This window comes from Manis javanica, chromosome 1 (genome assembly GCF_040802235.1).
Source record: "Manis javanica isolate MJ-LG chromosome 1, MJ_LKY, whole genome shotgun sequence".
NCBI lineage: Eukaryota > Metazoa > Chordata > Mammalia > Pholidota > Manidae > Manis > Manis javanica.
In genome coordinates, this window is record NC_133156.1 from 212,282,187 (window position 1) to 212,301,767 (window position 19,581).

The 19,581-nt window shown below is 42.3% G+C and overlaps 1 long non-coding RNA gene across 1 annotated transcript in view; it reads left to right on the plus strand.

Moving 5' to 3' along the window:
- Window positions 1–16,082: 16,082 nt before the first annotated feature.
- Window positions 16,083–19,581, plus strand: part of LOC140843802 (uncharacterized) — a 28,623-nt gene continuing 25,124 nt past the window's right edge. Inside the window, exon 1 of the long non-coding RNA XR_012121770.1 lies at window positions 16,083–16,197. This is a non-coding gene — a long non-coding RNA (uncharacterized lncRNA). The remainder of the gene's footprint in view (window positions 16,198–19,581) is intronic.

Genomic DNA, 19,581 nt, shown 5'->3' on the forward strand with positions numbered 1-19,581 from the left:
CTCCCAGCGTACACCTCTTGGGCCTCCCTGGTCAGAGCCAGATACTCTCACCACCACTGGCAGGCCACCTAGGTGCACAGTTCTGGCAGGCAGTGTCTTTATAAAATACAACATGACTGGTGCCCCCTGGAGTTGTCCAATAGCATTGTCCTGAGTATGGATAACTTACCAGGTGTCTTGGGATATATGTTCTAGAGAGTAAGCCCAGAGAGGTCAGGAGGTTCCTTCCTCTCCCCTGTCCAAGGCCTTCCTTCCTTCCAAGCTCTCATTGACTATTTAGCTTCTGACTCTACCCAGCATGCTGGGCGGTGGGGTGAGCCTGCCCCTCACCCTTAGGTGGGGTTATCATTTGGGTCCTAGTAATCAAGTTACATATATAGTCCATGACCAACTTCTGTTACATGGTTACATTTACATTATATCTACTAGACTGTCAGCTTCCTGAGTGTAGGGACTGGGTCTTATTCATTTTTTTATCTCTGGAACCCAGCCACTGTCAGTATTGGTTAGTGAATGGATGATGAAAAGCATTCGACTTAAAACACTTCTGTAGATCTCTGAAAACTAGTGAGCTCTCCATATCTTGGTCCTCTCTTTCCATCATCTCCGTGACTCCCTGAAATCCTTGCGATGGTTCCCTCCAATCCATCCTACCACCTCCTCTCCTGCTGAGCCAGGTATGGCTTTATCCAGGGCTTCTCACCCTTGGCTGCACATTAGAGTCACCTGGGGAGCTTGAAAAATATACCTATGCCCAGACCCTTCTCCAGGCCCACCAAGTCCAGTGTGCAGCTGAGGGTGAGAACCTGCCCTCCCAGGCCACCAGAGAGCTCCTGACAGCATGCGCTGGGGGGCAGTCTCTTTAACTGAATCAGTGGGTGTTCCCAGCACTGTGTCCACAGTACATGTGGAGTCCAGAGGAAAATAATAACAAGAAAGAAGGAAATAAAATGTCTTTATGCTCTGGAGAAGAGCCTGCCCTGTTGTAATACACTGGGCAGCTATGTTGGGACTATCTTCTGGAAAGTACGAGATGTACCTCTGCCCTGGGACTTTGGTCTCCAAATCAACCATTACCTAATCTGTGCACCTTACAGTCACCGTACTTTGGCATGTGACCAGTTTACTTAGGCCCTAATAGCTGCTGCACAGCAGTCTACTGTTCACTTACCCCTCATTGAAGCCCAGGTTGGCTACCAACCCCTTGTCAGTCCCAGGTGACCTCTACTTTAATTGGCTTTGCTATCCTCCCATAAGGTGAGCTGAGGTTGCTGGTTAATTACCCAAGCTTTGCACCCACTTGTTGGTGGGCAGCTGAGTGATTGCATAATGACTAGGGCACCATGGCCATGCCCTGGGGCTGGGCCCGCTGGCTCCTGAGCATATGAAACAACTTCATTTTGACTTTTCAGCTGCCACTGTAGCTGTGAGCCCCTGGAGCAGTTTCTGCTTGAAAATGTACTCATAAACCGTGTCATCACGCCTGTCTTTTCCTCAACTTCCTTTTGTCAGGGGGCCAGAGGCTTAGTTAAAAACCTTTAACCTTTTTTTAAACTGGCTCTCATTTTAATGGGAGTTCTTGAATTGGGTTCTGTCCAGAGAAGCAAGTCAAAAAACAGTTACCTACTATTTCTCCGGATCATAGACTGTCAGAGGTGGAATTAGATCTCACCTATCACAGAGGTTCTCAAGCGTGGCAACACATTAGAGCATTGAGATGTTTTTAAAAGTACCGACAGCCCAGCCTGACTAATTAAATAGCACCTCCAGAGATGGGGGTCAGGCACTGGTGTTTTTAAAGCCTCTTCATGATGCTAATGTGTAGTCAGTTTTGAGAACCATTTACTCATTTGAATTCCTTTAATTTGAGAAAATTAGGACTGAGGTAGTTGGGGGCAATTCTAAGCCATTATCCCTGCACAGAGGTCCATAGTGTCCGATGACCCAGAGCAGTCAACAATGACCAGCAAGTTCTGCTCTTTCCTGCCACGTAGATCTCTCTGGGCCACTGGCCTGCTCCCCTACTTCTTTCCTCTAACTGATTTTACATTTCTAGGTCAGAAATCTCATAAGCTCTAGAATCTCTCTTCTTTCTAACTCCCCAGACTCCTAATTTACACATTCCATAGCTGGGCCGGAGCACAGGGTGCCTTGTCCAGGACCCCCGAGTACGGGACTATGTCCAGGATCCCACTTGCTGTCCCCAGTGCAGGCAGTCTGCTGAACGGAGCTCAAGGGGCCACCACCAGGCCTGTTCAAACTTGGTGCTGTTTTAAAGCTGAAAGTTGGGATATATAAAACTGTACTAGTTATAATTTGAGGAAAGCTAGAAATTTGGGGGTTTTCTTGACCCCTTTTTATTTTGTATGATAAAAGCTAAATCATCATGATGATACAATGGAAGTGGAGTGGTAGATGGGGGGAGTAACTGAGCTGGTGTTGGGGTGCGGCAAGCCGAGGGCCTGGGGCACAAAACCGAGGGAGGTGCTCATTCTCAAGGTCATGCAAGGCCTCTTTCATCTTGGTCCCTAGTCCCCTCAGTTGCCTCACCCTAGACCAGTTTCTGGGGAAGGAAGAGGGAGGGGAGGAGGACCGGAAAAATTCTATTCTAGCTGAAGAGCTAAAGCTAGAAGTTATTCCAAGTTAAATATAGTTGGAATGCTGATATGCCAGTGTCGGGCTCCCTTAGACACCGAGTCTAGCTCAAAGACCAGTGACTTCGCGAGTAGAGCAGCCAAAGCTGGGGGGCCCTGAGGATGCTGGGGCAGTGCCCACTCTTCTTCCTCCTGACTCTGTGCCACCACCTGCTTGTCCAGCCTCAGGGGGTCTCTGGGCGAAGGTGGCTCCTGGAGAGGCAAAGAACAGAGACTCCTCAGAAGGAGCAAGTTTAAAAATTTAATTTGTATGTTCCTTTGACTCAAAAAGTAGTTTCAGAAATAAGCCTGAATCCTTAAGTTTTGTGCTGCGCCCAGCATGCAGGTCAGGGTGTGTGATCCATGTGGCAAAGTCTTTCCTCTCATGCATGGAAATGCTCAACCTCTTGGTCCCCTCTGGTCCCAGAGTCCATGATCAGAGCTTTACAGCCTTTGTCCAATGTGACCTGCAAGTCCCTGGGGCAGTTAGCACACACTGAGCCATACTGGGTATTACAGAGAGCTGGAAGGCCTGCCCTAACCGGTCTGCCCTGAACCATCCCTGCAGGCCCATTTGGAATCCCGTCTCTTCTGAGATGCCTGTCTAGGCCTCTCTCAGCCAGAGGGGGCGCTCTTTTTCCTGTCTGCATTTCATCATTAATTACCTGTATTATCATGTGACATTGCCTGTGTTGCTATGTTAAATGATTTAGTGCTTGATATTTGGGAATAGATAAAAGGACATTAGTGGGAAAACTGCTGAAATCTGAATAAAATCTGTAGGTAGTTGACATCTTAGTTTTCACACATGTACCCTGGTTAAATAAGACGTGAACATTAGGGGAAGCTGGGGGAAGGTTATACAGGAGCTCTTTGTGCTGCCTCTGCAAATTTTCTATAAATCGAAAATTATTCCAAAGTTGAAAAAATAGTTTTAAAAATGTAGTAGATACTTTGTCCTGTAGTGAAGTTGAAAGACAGAGGCTTTAGAGTAAGAATCGACACAACCACTTATAAGTTGAGAATTCTTGGGCAACTAGTTTGTTTGGCTGTGAAAGGGAGGTAATCCCTCTGTTGTCAGGCTGGCGCAGTAATTATTTCCAAGGTTATAGAACATGGCTGCTCAGTTTGCAGTTTATGGTCAGGTAACTATTTTGTTAGTGGCCAGATAGCTGATCAGATCTTGGAGGACAGTGATGGAGCTGGACACATCACTCTAGACTGGAGGACACTCACATCAGCGGGATTGTGGTGGAGTTTCAATTAGAGTGGTGGTGATTACTGTGTTGCATATAAAATCCCCTGGGGAGCTTTAAGAATACCCAGATGCCTAGGCCACACCCTGGGCCAATAAAATCAGACTCTGAGGGTCTCCAGGTGACTCCTGTGTGCCCCCAAACTGAGAAGTAGATGACTTTCAAAATTCTGTCCACTCTGAAACTTCTGGATAGTGCAAGAATCATGTTTTTGGACTTCAGAATGAGTTTCAATATTGATCAATAATGGGAGCGTTTGGGAATTCAGAATACTCTGAATGAAGTCTGGAAATCTCACATTAAAAGGCTAATATAGGAGGTCTTGGGAAGTTGTGGAATCCCTTCATTCTGATTCCCTTACAACCCTCCTTTACTCTCTGCTCAGCGTGCAGAGCCAGCACGGTTTTCCAGTGGGGAGCATCACCATGTTTCTGAGCCATCTCTTTTCTGGATCAGGAGTAATAATTAAGTGGGCTTCGGTAAGGCAATTGAGAGGAGAATTCAGGGGTCAAGAGAGCTTTTACTAAAACAAATGTGACTATTTAGAAGAGTACCCATACGAGTTGTATGTGTCCATATTATTGGAAAATGCAGAAAAATGAAAAGAATAAACTTTTTAGTCATCTGTAATTTCAATTTTAGAGATATAGACTATTAATATTTTGGTATATTTAATTCCTATTTTTATTTACATAAAAGTGGGATGTTAGGGAATATAAAGTTTTATATCCTGCTTTGCCATTTATTGTTTTGCATTAAATATTGTTGAAATGGCAGTTGGTGTGGCTAAATAATATTTTATTATGGTTATTCCATATTGTATTTAACTGATTTTTGTATCATTAAATATTTCTCCTTTAAAAATTTTTCTTTTATAAATTTATTTTTTAAATGGAAATCTTTGTCTAAAATTCATGTAAGATTTCCTTTCTGTTTTTTTGTGTCTGTGTGTGTGTGTGTGTGGTTGAGTCTCCTTCAGGTAACTCAGAGCTTATTTCCATGTATAGCAAAAATCTGCTGTTCATATCGTTTGGGAAAGTTTTGCTTGTTTTCTTAGCGAGGTCTGGAGGCCCTAACAAATACCTACGGCTTCCTTCTATTCATTTTGTGTATTTTGGTATAAAGATTTCATAATTCCTTCCCCACCCTGGCTACTCCCTAGGGCTGTAAGAGAAAAAGGAAAATATTTTTTTAAAGGTACAGAATTGTAGTCCTTGCTTGGCATGTTTCCCCACAAAGCACTGTGTGCACTTAGGGCTTTGAATAAATAAATGACACAAATACAGATCTCGTGGGGGAAGGGCTCTTGGCTGCTGTTTTTTTTTCTGGGGCCCAATGTAACTGTTTTATTCACGTGTGTATGAATTGAGGCTGGTTTGGTTCTTTAAATTAGGACCAAGTAGAGATGTTTTTGAGTAACTGCACTAGGACCAAGTAGAGACAAGTAGCTACTGATTTTCACATACAACGTGATTTTGGAATTTGAGGAAGAAGCTGATGAAGGGTAAAGGGGAGAAGAAGGGAAAGAAGAACAAATAAAAGCAGGAAATGAAGGAGCAAGGGTCCTAAATAAATGGGGCTCAAGGTAGTGTTCACCCCATTCCTTAAGGATCCTGTTAGAGTGCAGAGCTGATGCAACAGGCCTGGGGCAGGACCAAGGTGCTGCAAGTTCTGACGAGCTCCAGGTGCGCCTCCTGCCGCAGCCCCACGGACCTCCTTGGGACCTATGGCCCCAGCACAGGGGCGGTAGCTTTTTAGAGCCAGAGCAAAGGCACTCGCCATCGCTACTGCTATTCTTACGTGCTGGTTCTCTCTCCCCTGTCACATCCTCGATCACTGACGATGCTTTTATGCTCTCATGTAAAGCTTTACAAAGCTTCCCTCAACATTGCGTGGGGGTCATCTTACTCCCAAAGTCTCTCCAGTAGCTTCTACCTCCCTTCCGCCATGATTTTTGGTTTCTTGATATCGTTTCTAACCCTTTCCTGGCTTGAATCACTCATTCGCGCGATTCTTCTGTTGTCCTCACTCTACCAAACCTGACTTTATTTCTCTAGAGATCTTAATGCACCCTCTTTGGCCCCCAGATAGTCTCCCAACCTTTTCTTCCTGGTCTCACCTCAGAACAGAATTACAAATTTGCTCATGGTGGATGAGTGTAGATTAGTCTCAATTTATAGCTTTGGGGGACTGCTTTTGCTCAGCTCCCAGACCACTTCTTTATGAAGCAATGTTCACCACGCTCTGTGGTTTCCAGAAAGTCTGGAGGAAGACCAATGTTTTCCCTAGAATGCAGTTTCTATGCCACTGTGGGAAGCAGGAATTTTCAGACTTGTAGTCAATGACCTTTTAAATTCTATTTGGTTGAAACTAATCCCAAAGGCTGCTGTATAAATATGAATTTTATAAGGCATTTTGCCCAAATGTTTAGTTCTCCTGCCTGAAAGCAGTCATTTGGGTGTGAATCACTGACCACACTTCGTAATGCCTGACACCATCCCTCCAAACCCACTTGGAACCAGCAAACAGTGATTCAGCTGACAGAGCTGGAGCAAACCTTTCCAGCTCTAACTACGTATTTAACTCCTGAAACCTTAAAGCTGGGTTGGTGAGAACCTCATTAGGTTATTTCATGGTGTGTCAATTAAAAAACAATACAATATTACTCAGAAGTTGACCTCTATACCATTCTATCAAATGGGACATTCCATTAACTGCTTTTCACACCAAGTTATGGTGTAATGGTAAATTATGTTTATGACGATAAGCCGGAAGCACTTGAAGTGCCTTCTGAATCATCAAATAAAGATGTGATCGCTGCTTAATACTTCTTGGTGTTAAATATATTTGAGCTTTGTTCTTGGGAAATTAATCTTGTGTGCCTAATAAACCCTTCCATTGACAGGTCAATTTCCAGTTTCTCCAGTATTTTAAGCAAGACAACTTCATAACCCGCATTCTAAAGCTGAAGGAATTAAATGACTTGCCCTGAGTCCACAGGAGATGGTAAGTGGAAAAGCCAGGACCCTGGTTCCAAGTCTCCTGTTCTTTATTTGATTACCCAGAACACCTACTTCTCTTAGACTACTAATGAATAAAATCAACAGGGTGTTACCCTGGGTCTACAGTGTGACTGGAAACTGAGGAGACAAATTTGGCTTTACCTCCATGTCCACTCTGACAGAATTTGCATATCCAAAATTCACATGGAAGTTGTCCTTTAAAGTAATCTATCTGGGGATGAAATGCACATATTATTTCATTTTTCTTCGCAACACTGTTTGTAAGTTGAATAGGAAAAAGAAAATGGCTTGTTATTTCAGAGTCCACCAAATTTTAATTCAGTTTGATTCAACAAACACCGGTTGAATACCTGTCCTGTGCCATGCACAGGGCCGGGCACTGGAGGCTGGTGAAGACATGGTCATCTCTGCCTGGAGGGATTTACAGACCTGGAAAACAGGCGAGTCTAATAACATGGTGCTAAGGCTGCTCTAGCGGTTTACAGAGGGAATGGTCAACTGGGGGAGGTAGTTTGTGGGGAAGGAGGAACTGATTCTTAAGGACGGGGAGGCAACTCCAAGGCATAGGAAGGGCAGGGATTATTCCAGGGTGAGGAAAGCTGATGAGTGGTCAGATAGCCAGCTCAACCCAGCTGTTTGCAGTCTGGACATCTACAGGTAAGTGTCTGGAGGTATGTGAAGGGGTAGGGCTGAGCCAGGTCCTGTGTCACCCTGGTGGGCAATGACAGAGCTTATCCTTGGACAAAGGGATGACAAACAAGGATTTTGGGTCAGCGAGTAGCCATAAGCACAATATTTGGCAATTCTAGCTTTTCACCCTCATGAGGGGGGTCCTCTGATGAGATGTACTTTCTGCTCTCCAGGTTAATAACCAAGCAGTTCTAGTAAAGCCCCTGGGAGCCACTCAGTCAGGGTCTCTGTATGCTCACACCACAATTTTGGTTCCCAATTATATTTGCCTGTTTTAATACCAGACTTGACCTAAATGGTCAACCACGTTACTTTGTAGTCAAGATAAAATACAAACTGTGAATCCCTGTTCCAGAGGCTTAGATATTCTTAAATTGGGGCTGTGCCCATTCTTAGCACTGTAAGAATAGTGAAGTTTAGAGGTAAGTAGGTTGAGTTATGACTTCAGGAGAAAGTCCTTACCTGCTTTCTGACTGGCTACTGAGACAGAAATGTCCTCAGTCTTTGTTCACCCCCAGGGACCTAGGTTTCATCATAGGCTCCTGGAGGGTGAGAAACATCCAGATGCACTTGCAGCCTAAATGGTCTTGGCCATGCCAAGGCCACAGAGGCTTTACTCAAAGCTGCTGCAGCCCCACACCCTAGTAGACAATTCCCTGTCTATGTTCCCGCTTCTGTATTCCCACTTAGCTTCCCTAGTGTCCAATCCAAGCCCCTGAAGCCACTTCTCACCAACTGCCTCTTGGTTTGCAGTCAGCCTGGTTTGGCACGGGGATCTCAAGATAAAACCTCTAGGATTATGCTCCTCTGCATAGGAGCCCTCTGAGGGACATGCCACCCTCATTCAGCCACCCACAGCCAACTTTAGCCTGGTCTAGCAGAGAATAAACATGGCATGTCGTATTTGCAAACTGTAAGGTGAGTAACAAAAGCTATCTCACTCTTTGGCCTAATAGCTTAGTATCTTCCTTTTGCTTTTTTGACAATTACCCAGCACATCAGCAAAGTTCGTATAATAAAAAATCATCAGTGTTGTGCATTGTATATACAAAGGATATTTATTTCACAGGCATTCAGGATTCTGCAAACTTTATCATTGCAATCAGTTAAGTTGTTGAAGTAGAAAGTTTTTTTTAAAGGGGCAGCACACTAATTTATAATTTAAAGACTATGCAAATATTATTCTTATCTATCCATGCTCCTATCATTAATATTTTAATTATCTTTGACTTTCCCTTTGAAGGATGAAAATTTTTAAAGTACATGCTTCTACTTGTTTTGACCCTTTTATCTTATGCCTTTCTTATCTTTGCTGATTTAAAAAAATTTTTTTATTAAGGTATTTACACTCTTATGAAGGTTTCACATGAAAAAACAATGTGGTTACTACATTTACCCATATTATCAAGTCCCCACCCATAAGCCAATGCAGTCACTGTCCATCAGTGTAGTAAGATGCCACAGATTCACTGTTTGCCTTCTCTGTAATACACTCTTTTCCCCGTGACCCCCCACACCATGTGTACCAAACATAATACCCCTCAATCCCCATCTCCCTCCCTCCTGACCCGCACTGCCACACTCCACCCCTTTGGTAACTGTTAGTCCCTTCTTGGAGTCTGTGAGTCTGCTGCTATTTTGTTCCTTCAGTTTTACTTCACTGTTATACTCCACAAATAAGGGAAATCATTTGGCACTTGTATTTCTCCACTTGGCTTATTTCACTGCGCTTAATATCCTCCAGCTCCATCCATGTTGTTGCAAATGGTAGGATTTGTTTCTTTCTTATGACCAAATAGTATTCCATTGTGTATATGTACCACCTCTTCTTATCAATTCATCTACTGATAGACACTTAGGTTGCTTCCATATCTTGGCTATTGTAAATAGTACTGCGATAAACATAGGGGTGCATATGTCTTCTTGCGTCTGAGAAGTTGTATTCTTTGGGTAAATTCCAAGGAGTAGACTTCCAGGGTCAAATGATATTTCTATTTTTAGTTTTTTGAGGAACCACCATATTGCTTTCCACAATGGTTGAACTAGCTTACATTCCCACCAGCAGTGTAGGAGGGTTCCCCTTTCTCCGCATCCTTGCCAGCATTTATTGTTCTTAGTCTTTTTGATGCTGGCCATCCTTACTGGTGTGAGGTGATAGCTCATTGTGGTTTTAATTTGCATTTCCTTGATAATTAGTGATGTGGAGCATCTTTTCATGTGTCTGCTGGCCATCTGAATTTCTTCTTTGGAGAACTATCTCTTTGTATCCTCTGCCCATTTTTTAATTGGGTTATTTGCTTTTCGGGTGTTGAGGCATGTGAGTTCTTTATATATTTTGGATGTTAACCCCTTGTCAGATATGTCATTTACAAATATATTCTCCCATATGGTGGGATGCCTTTTTGTTCTGTTGACAGTGTCCTTTGCTGTACAGAAACTTTTTAGTTTGATGTAGTCCCATGTGTTCATTTTTGCTTTTGTTTCCCTTGCTTGAGGAAATGCATTCAGAAGTTGCTCATGCTTATATTCAGGAGATTTTTGCCTATGTTGTCATATAAGAGTTTTATGGTTTCATGACTTACATTCAGGTCTTTGATCCACTTCAAGTTTACTTTTGTGTATGGGGTTAAACAATAATCCAGTTCATTCTCTTGCATGTAGCTGTCCAGTTTTGCCAACATCAGTTGTTGAAGAGGCTGTCATTTCCCCATTGTATGTTCATGGCTCCTTTATTGTATATTAACTGACCATATATGGTTGGGTTTATATCAGGGCTCTCTAGTCTGTTCCATTGGTCTATGGTTCTGTTCTTGTGCCAGTACCAAATTGTCTTGATTACTGTGGCTTTGTAGTAGAGCTTTAAGTTGGGGAGCATAATCCCCCCAGCTTTATTCTTTCTTCTCAGGATTACTTAGGCTATTCAGGGTCTTTTGTGGTTCCATATGAATTTTGAAATGATTTGCTCTAGTTCATTGAAGAATGCTGTTGGTATTTTGATAGGGGTTGCATTGAATATATAGAATGCTCTAGGCAGGATGGCCAGTTTGACAATATTAATTCTTCTTATCCATGAGCACGGGATGTATTTCCATTTATTGGTATGTTCTTTAATTTCTCTTAGTAGTGTCTTGTAGTTTTCACTTCCTTGGTTAGATTTATTCCTAGGTATTTTATTCTTTTTGATGCAACCATGAATGGAATTGTTTTCCTGATTTCTATTTCCGCTAGTTCATCGTTAGTGTATAGGAATGCAACAGATTTCTGTGCATTAATTTTGTATCCCGCAACTTTACTGAATTCAGATATTTGATCTAGTAGTTTTAGAGTGGATTCTTTAGGGTTTTTTATGTACAATATCATGTCATCTGCAAACAGGGACAGTTTACCTTCTTCCTTGCCAATCTGGATGCCTTTTATTTCTTTGTGTTGTCAAATTTCCATGGCTAGGACCTCCAGTACTATGTTGAATAGAAGTGGGGAGACTGGGCATCCTTGTCTTGTTCCTGATCTTAAAGGAAAAGCTTTCAGCTTCTTGCTGTTAAGTATGATGTTGGCTGTGGGTTTGTCATATATATTTTTGTGTTGAGGTACTTGCCCTCAATACCCATTTTGTTGAGAATTTCTATCATGAATGAATGTTGAATTTTGTCAAATGCTTTTTCAGCATCTGTGGAGATGATAATGTGGTTTTTGTCCTTCTTTTTTTTTGATGTGGTGGATGGTGTTGATAGATTTTTCGAATGTTGTATCATTCTTGCATCCCTGGCATAAATCCTACTTGATCATGATGGATGATCTTTTTGATGTATTTTTGAATTCTGTTTGCTAATATTTTGTTGAGTATTTTTGGATCCATGTTCGTCAGGGATATTGGTCTGTAATTTTCTTTTTTTGTGGTGTCTTTGCCTGGTTTTGGTATTAGAATGATGCTGCTCTCATAGAATGAGTTTAGAAGTATTCCCTCCTCTTCTATTTTTTGGAAACTTTAAGGAGTATGGGTATTAGGTCTTCACTAAATGTTTGATAAAATTCAGCAGTGAAACCATCTGATCCACAGGTTTTGTTCTTAGGTAGTTTTTTGATTAACAGTTCAATTTCATTGCTGGTAATTGGTCTGTTTAGATTTTCTGTTTCTTCCTTGATCAGCCTTGGAAGGTTGTATTTTTCTAGAAAGTTGTCCATTTCTTCTAGGTTATCCAGTTTGTTGACATATAATTTTTCTTAGTATTTTCTAATACTTCTTTGTATTTCTCTGGTGTCTGTATTGATCTTTCCTTTCTCATTTCTGATTCTGTTTATGTGTGTAGATTCTCTTTTTTTCTTGATACATCTGGCTAGGGATATATCTATTTTGTTTATTTTCTTGAAGAACCAGCTCTTGCTCTCATTGATTCTTTCTATTGTTTTATTCTTCTTGATTTTATTTATTTCTGCTCTAATCTTTATTATGTCCCTCCTTCTACTGACTTTGCACCTCATTTGTTCTTCTTTTTCTGGTTTGGTTAATTGTGAGTTTAGAGTGTTCATATGGCATTGTTCTTCTTTCCTGAGGTAGGCCTGTATTGCAATATACTTTCCTCTCAGCATGGCCTTCACTGCATCCCACAAATTTTGTTGTGTTAAATTATTGTTGTCATTGGTCTCCATATATTGCTTGATCTCTGTTTTCATTTGGTCATTGATCCATTGGTTATTTAGGAGCATGTTGTGAAGCCTCCATGTGTTTGTGGGATTTTTCATTTTCTTTGCATAATTTATTTCTAGTGTCATACCTTTGTGGTCTGAGAAACTGGTTGATACAATTTCAGTCTTTTTGAATTTACTGAGGCTCTTTTTGTGGCCTAGTATATGATCTATTCTTGAAAATGTTCCATGTGCACTTGAGAAGAATGTGTATTCTGCTGCTTTTGGGTGTAGAGTTCTGTAGATATCTGTTAGGTCCATCTGTTCTAATGTGTTGTTTAGTGTTTATGTCTCCTTACTTATTTTCTGTGTGGTTGATTTGTCCTTCAGTGTGGGTGGAGTGTTGAAGTCTCCTAGAATGAATGCATTGCATTCTATTTCCCCTTTTAATTCTGTTAGATTTGTTTCACATATGACGGTGCTCCTGTGTTGGGCACATAGATATTTATAATGGTTATATCTTCTTGTTGCATTGACCCCTTAATCATTATGTAATGTCCTTCTTTGTCTCTTGTGATTTTCTTCATTTTGAAGTCTATTTTGTCTGATACAAGTACTGAAACTCCTGCTTTTTTCTCCCTATTAGTTGCATGAAATATCTTTTTCCATTCCTTCACTTTTAGTTTGTGTATGTCTTTGGGTTTAAAGTGAGTCTCTTGTAGGCAGCATATAGATGGGTCTTGTTTTTTTATCCATTCAGTGATTTTATGTCTTTTGATTGGTGCATTCAGTCCATTTACATTTAGGATGATTATTGATAGGTATGTACTTATTGCCATTGCAGACTTTAGATTTGTGGTTGCCAAAGGCTCAAGGTTAACTTCCTTTTTATCTAAGAGTCTAACTTAATTCACTTAATATGCTGTTATGAACACAATCTAAAGGTTCTTTTTTTCCCTCCTTTTTCTTCCTCCTCCATTCTTTATATATTAGGTATCATATTCTGTATTCTTTGTCTATCCCTTGATTAACTTTGGGGATAATTGATTTAATTTTGCATTTGCTTCATAATTAACTATTCTACTTTCTTTACTGTGGTTTTATTACCTCTGGTGATAGCTATTAAACCTTAGAAACACTTCCATCTATAGCAGTCCCTCCAAAATACACTGTATAGATGGTTTGTGGGAGGTAAATTCTCCCAGCTTTTGCTAATCTGGAAATTGTTTAATCCATCCTTCAATTTAAATGATAATCTTGCCAGATAAAGTATTCTTGGTTCCAGGCCCTTCTGCTTCATGTCATTAAATATATCATGCCACACTTCCTTCTGGCCTGTAAGGTTTCTGCTGAGAAGTCTGATGTCAGCCTGATGGGCTTTCCTTTGTATGTGATCTTATTTCTCTCTCTGGCTGCTTGTAATAGTCTGTCCTTATCCTTGATCTTTGCCATTTTAATTACTATGTGTCTTGGTGTTGTCTTCCTTGAGTCCCTTGTGTTGGGAGATCTGTGTCCCTCCGTGGCCTGAGAGACTATCTCCTTCCCCAGATTGGGGATGTTTTCAGCAATTACCTCCTCAAAGACATTTTTTTATCCCTTTTTCTCTCTCTTCTTCTTCTGGTACACCTATAATGCGAATATTGTTCTGTTTCAATTGGTCACACAGTTCTCTCAATATTCTTTCATTCTTAGAGATCCTTTTTTCTCTCTGTGCCTCAGCTTCTTTGTATCCCTCTTCTCTAGTTTCTATTTTATTTATTGACTCCTCCACCGTATCTAATCTGCATTTAATACCCTCCATTGTGCTCTTCAATAATTGGATCTCTGACTGGAATTCATTCCTGAGTTCTTGAATATTTTTCTGTGCCTACATGAGTATGTTAATGATTTGTTTTGAAATCCCTTTTAGGACAATTCATAAGGTCGATTTCATTTGAATCTTTCTCAGGTGTTGTATTCATTTTTACTTTGAACCAGTTTTCTTTGGCATTTCATATTTGTGTATGGCACCCTCTAGTACCCATAACCTCTACTGTTTGGAGCTTCTCAGCCCTTGAAACAATGTCGGGGGTCACAGGGGAGCTGTATTGGTGCCTGGGGGGAGGAAAGACCTGTTACCTGCTTCCCTGCTGCTATGCCTGCCTCCACTGCCAGAACCAGTGGGTCGAGCACACAGGTATAAGCCTCTGTGCTTTGCATTTGTCGTTGCTGTGGATGGGGCTTCCCTCTGGCTGGCCTAATGCTAGGGTAGGGTTTTCCGGTTTGTGAGCCAGGTGGGGCTGGCCGGGAGAAAGGCAAAGTAGGCTGCATATAACAGAGGGGATCCTTGGAGCTGTGTAGCCAGCCAGGGAGCTGGAGTGCCTTAAGATTGAGAAATTTCCCAACCTCCTGGGCAGAGTGCACCTGGACAATTTTGTTTACCTGTCCTTTCTCCTAAGCAGTAAGCTCTGTGCAATCCTTGCCCCTTTAGCAGCCCTTTTGCGGTTAGGAGGTCTCTCAGACTGAATCTTTGTTCCAGAGCAGCTGGATATGGATCCCTGCTTTCTACAAGTGGCTGGAATCTCAGTCTCTCCAGGTATTCTGCCTGTCTTAGCTTTCCAACCCCCTAATCACGAGAGTACCATGAAAGCACCATGAAATGTAGGTTTGTGGTCTCAGAGTAGATCTCTGGAGTTAGGTATTCAGCAGGCCTCCACTCCCTCCCTGCTCTGTTTCTCTTCCTTCCGCAGTGAGCTGCAGAGGGGGAATGGCTTGGGTCCCACCAGGCCATGGCTTTGGTCCATTACCCTGTTCCATGAGGTTTGTTCTTTTCTCCAGGTGTATGCAGTTTGGCACAGTCCTCTTTCCTGTTCCTCTTTCAAGTTTAGTCATATTAATTATATTTTTGTATTATATGCAGTTTTAGGAGGAAGCTCTGTTTCACCTCTCACACCACTATCTTTTCTTTGCTGATATGTTTAGAGGAAGATATTAAATTTTTGTTATCAGTACTGAGAGCTCCCAATAGGGAGAACATAGACAGTTGTAACAGATATTCAACTGGGGGTGGAGGAGAAATAGCTGGGGGTAGAGAAGGAATGGCTGCAAATTCCCCCTCTCCTCCTTACCTCCCAGAGTTGAGGACATGGCCCAAACCACTAAGTTTGGGATGCAGATCTGAGTCTGATCTAGGTTGGCCTGGACTGTGGAGGATTCACTTGGATTGAGTAGTAGGACACTAGGTGGGATTTCTAAGGTGAGTTTGAATACCTTGTGTGTGTCTAATGTGTTTATCCAAGGGTTCATCTGTCATGGGGAAGAGACTAGAATGAACAGGGTTCAGAGATGGGTCCTGGTTCCAACAGGGAGCTAGAGAGGGAATCAGAATCAGAAATCATGGTTAAGGACAGTCAGACAGATGGACCTTATGTGGTGGCTTGTGATAGGGAGACTACAGCTCTACACTTCTGTAGATACCCAAAGGCAGGTTTGCTGTTGTTAGGATCACTGGACACTCTACATGGGACTCTTTCCAGTCGCCCCCAGACAGCAGGAAGGCTCCACATGCATTGCAGTCTGGACCTTGCATTGGCTCAGGGACCAGGCAGAACGAGCCTACAGATCTTAGAGCTCCTTTCTGCCTATTCTGGAGAGCTTTCTTTCCTTTCTACCTCCTTATCTATCCACATATACCATTGTCTTATGTACAGTTGTCACTTCACAGTTCACAAAGCAGTTTCATATGTACTGCCTCCAATGGAAAGTGACACCAGCATAGGAAGATGAATAAAGGAGGAGTTATTACAGATGAGGAAATGGAGGTGAAGCAAGCTGGCCCAGGCCAAGCAGTTAATCCTGTTATTTTGCTCCACAGTCCAGCTCAGGGCTGCCCACATTCTGAGATCAGTTCCAGGGATGTCTATAGGAAGCTGCTGGCCCAGACAACCCATAGTTCCAGTGAGTTTCGTGCTGGGTGCTGGAAGCCTTCCCTGGGTGAGTTTTCTGGCTCCTTGCTTCTTTGGTCTCCAGTCTCCTAACTGGGCTTTTGCAGCATGCTATAGTCAGATTCTGGAGCTTGTCAGGCCCCTTGCTCCTCTCTCCCCTGAATGATGCCCTACATTTGGACCTAGAATATCACAATTTGCCTGCAAAGCCTTTACGTGTCTCTATGTGGAAGGAAATAAGAGACTAGCTATCTCCAGATCCCTCAGGGCCAACAGTCTGGGGGAGCAAGCACTTGGGTAATGAATATTTCTTCCTTGCCCACATTTTATCCTCTCTCATGAGGAATAGCTTGTGTGTTCTTTTTGATTATTTAAAAATTATGTCTCTTTTATGGATGGTAGGCTTGCTGTTATGATGAGCTCCCATACCCTGCAAAGAAAAGCCTGTTTTCTTTGCAGGGTATGGAAGTAAATTTCCATGCTACAGGTGGGAGGGCTAAAAGGCATGACTAATTCATTTAAAGTCACAAACCAAGTCAGAGGTGAGACAGAAACAGGCTCTAAATCTCTTTACTCCTAAACCCTGTCTTTCTCTAAAATGCCAGGCAACATGGGGGAGCCTGGATTCCTTTTCTATTCAGCTGGGACAAAGATCTAGTTATAAATCCCCTGCAGTAGGAAGTGCCAAGAAAATTATCAAAAGAGACACAATGCTATTTATCATTCTTTTCTTGTCATTTGGTCTCCTTCCTAATATCAAAGCAAACGTTTTAGAGGAGGCACTAAGGGTGGGACGGAGTTTAGACTTTTACGAAATACTTGGCATCGCCACCTTCACTCTCTTGCTGCCTAATTCCAAAGGTACTTATACTCAACCTCTGGCCTTTGTTCAGTGCCCAGAATGGGCCTCAGACCAGGATGAGATAAGTAAATTATCAGGGGTAAGTAAATACATCTCTGGAGAGCCTGACCATCAACTGCACTGGGTCTTGGAGGCCTGTGCTTTTTGACTGTGTTTGAAAGTGGACCAGACAGACTTTGACATAGGAAATAAATGATCTTCTTTGTATCACTCTATGTCTTAGTCCGGGTACCCTAGAAGCTGAGCCCCAAGTAGGGCTTCAGGTATACATATCTTGGTACGGCAATGCTCTAGGAGAGTGAGGGAAGCAGACTGAGACAGAGGATAAGCAAGATGTCATCCCAGCTGGAGTCTAGCTTCAGTGTGATCCTGAAGGAGCATGGATTGTATCACAGAGCTGGTTCAGCCTTGAGATAGGGCTGCAGCCTTTTGTACAGGGGCCACTCTTCATCAGTCAGGCTTTGGTTGACTTCTCTGGATGGAGGTGGTGGTGTAACCTCCAGGACGAGGGTCACCCATGTAGCAGAGGGCAATTCTCCAGAGAAGAGGCCAGCTGTGAGCCCTTTGCAGCCATCTAGGAAGGGTGCCAACAAAGTCTACCTACTACATGGGGTGAGTGGTGATGAACACAGGCCATCTGGCAAGGCTGAGGCCATAAAGATACCTGTCATATACTGGTACTAGACTGAACAAGTGTTATTAGGAGACTGATACAGGTTTTGTGGATCCTAAAGCTTATTACACTTTGAGGAGCCCTCTTCAAGTTAAAGGACACAGAACTAATTCAAAATTAGGTTCACAGCCTGTACAAATGGTGGGTCCTGAAGCTAAAGTTTTGTTAGTCTCATCCATCTCTGGGTGTTTCATACCTTTTTGCAGAAGAGAAAACTGAGGTTCAGAGTTTAAGAGAAATTGCCCAATGACATCAATCAAGGAAGTGGCTGGTACTAGAGCCCCATTCTTCTGGCTCATAGTCCAGAGCCTGATCTGTGATAACACCAGTCAAGCCCACAGCAGAGCACTGTTGGGAGGGTCAGGAGATAACAAAGAGAACATGCTTTGTAAGCTCTCCCTGAAGAGTCATGTGTCTGTAAGACATCATGATTAAATGGGCAGTAGATCTCTCAGATGGTATGATGCCAACATGAGTAACTTGGTCAAAGGAGATATATATATTTTCTCTCCTGAATATTCCATGCTTACTTGCTTGGCTTGTACAATAGCAAATATCCCTGCTTGATTCAAAGTTGCAAGCTTCCAAAATTGGCATGAGAAACAAATGGATAAATCTCCAAGACTCATGGCTATTTGCCTGAGCATGAAAACAGACAACAGAGGCTTTATCATAGAAAATAAGAGCATTCCTCCTTATCTCTCTCCCAGAATGAATAGTTGATGAACACTCAACTGTTCTTAAGAGGCAAGCTGAGGTGATAAGAGAAATAAGGAGGATCTCCTGACTTTACTGTGCAGAGCAATGGAGTATGTTCCTAAAAACATGATCTCTGTCCAAAAGCCATTGTGAATGGGCACAGCTAACTCTTAAGTCCTGGATGCCATCTACAAGTTATGCCCACAGAGTTTTCCTTCATCCAAATTTTCATCAGCAATGAGTTAGAGGGGCCTATCAACCCCCTGAAAGTAAATGGAAGTCATCTAGTTGGGATTAAGCAGCTGAAATTTGGGATAGTAGCACACTAAGAGAGTTAAGCAGTTACATTAACATAGGCCCTTTATTCAGGGAGCTTTTATTCACTTTTGTTAAAGATGAGGTCCAAGACCACAAGATTTGAGAATCTGAGCTGGTAGACAGTGCTTTAGCTAACCTCCTACCCTATGTGGGAATCCCTTGTAGAATCTTCCTGGCAGGTGATCACACAGCATCCAACTGAACCCTCCCAATGAAGGACTCATTTCTTTAGGATACCGTCTCATCATTGGGAGCTCAGGACAATTCTCATTATTCTACCCTGGAATCTGCCTCCATTTTGCTTCCACCCACTGAGATTTCTGTCCATTATGACTTATTCTGTCTTAACCCCAGGGACTAAGAGCCTCCTTGTCTGTTCCACTTTATCCCAAGGAAAGCATTATACTTACAATGATTTATTTAAGATCTGTCTTTCTTGCCTGTTATACCGTGTAGGTATATTTGGCTTGTTTCTCACTATTCCCCAGCAGCTATCTCAGTGCCTGGCATATGGTTGATGTGTGGCAAGTGTTTGTTGGGTGAATGAGTGAATGAATGAAATCCACTTCTTCTACCTTACAGCTTTTCAAAATTTGAAAGACAATTGTTAGACAGTCTTTCCTATTCCCCGTCTAGCTTTTTTTCTAACAGGCTAATTACCTTCCAACAATACCTTGCATTTTCATACCTGACATCGCTTAGTGGCATCCCTATTAAATTGTGGCTCTTACAAGTGTTCACATCACGACAGATGGGGTCTCCCTGGTATGGAATACAGTAGGATCGTCTTGTGGACACCATGAGCCTTTTTCTGTTAGAAGGCTCCATGAATTCCTTTCAGAATTGACATGAAGAAAGTACAATACAAGAAAGTTTTATTC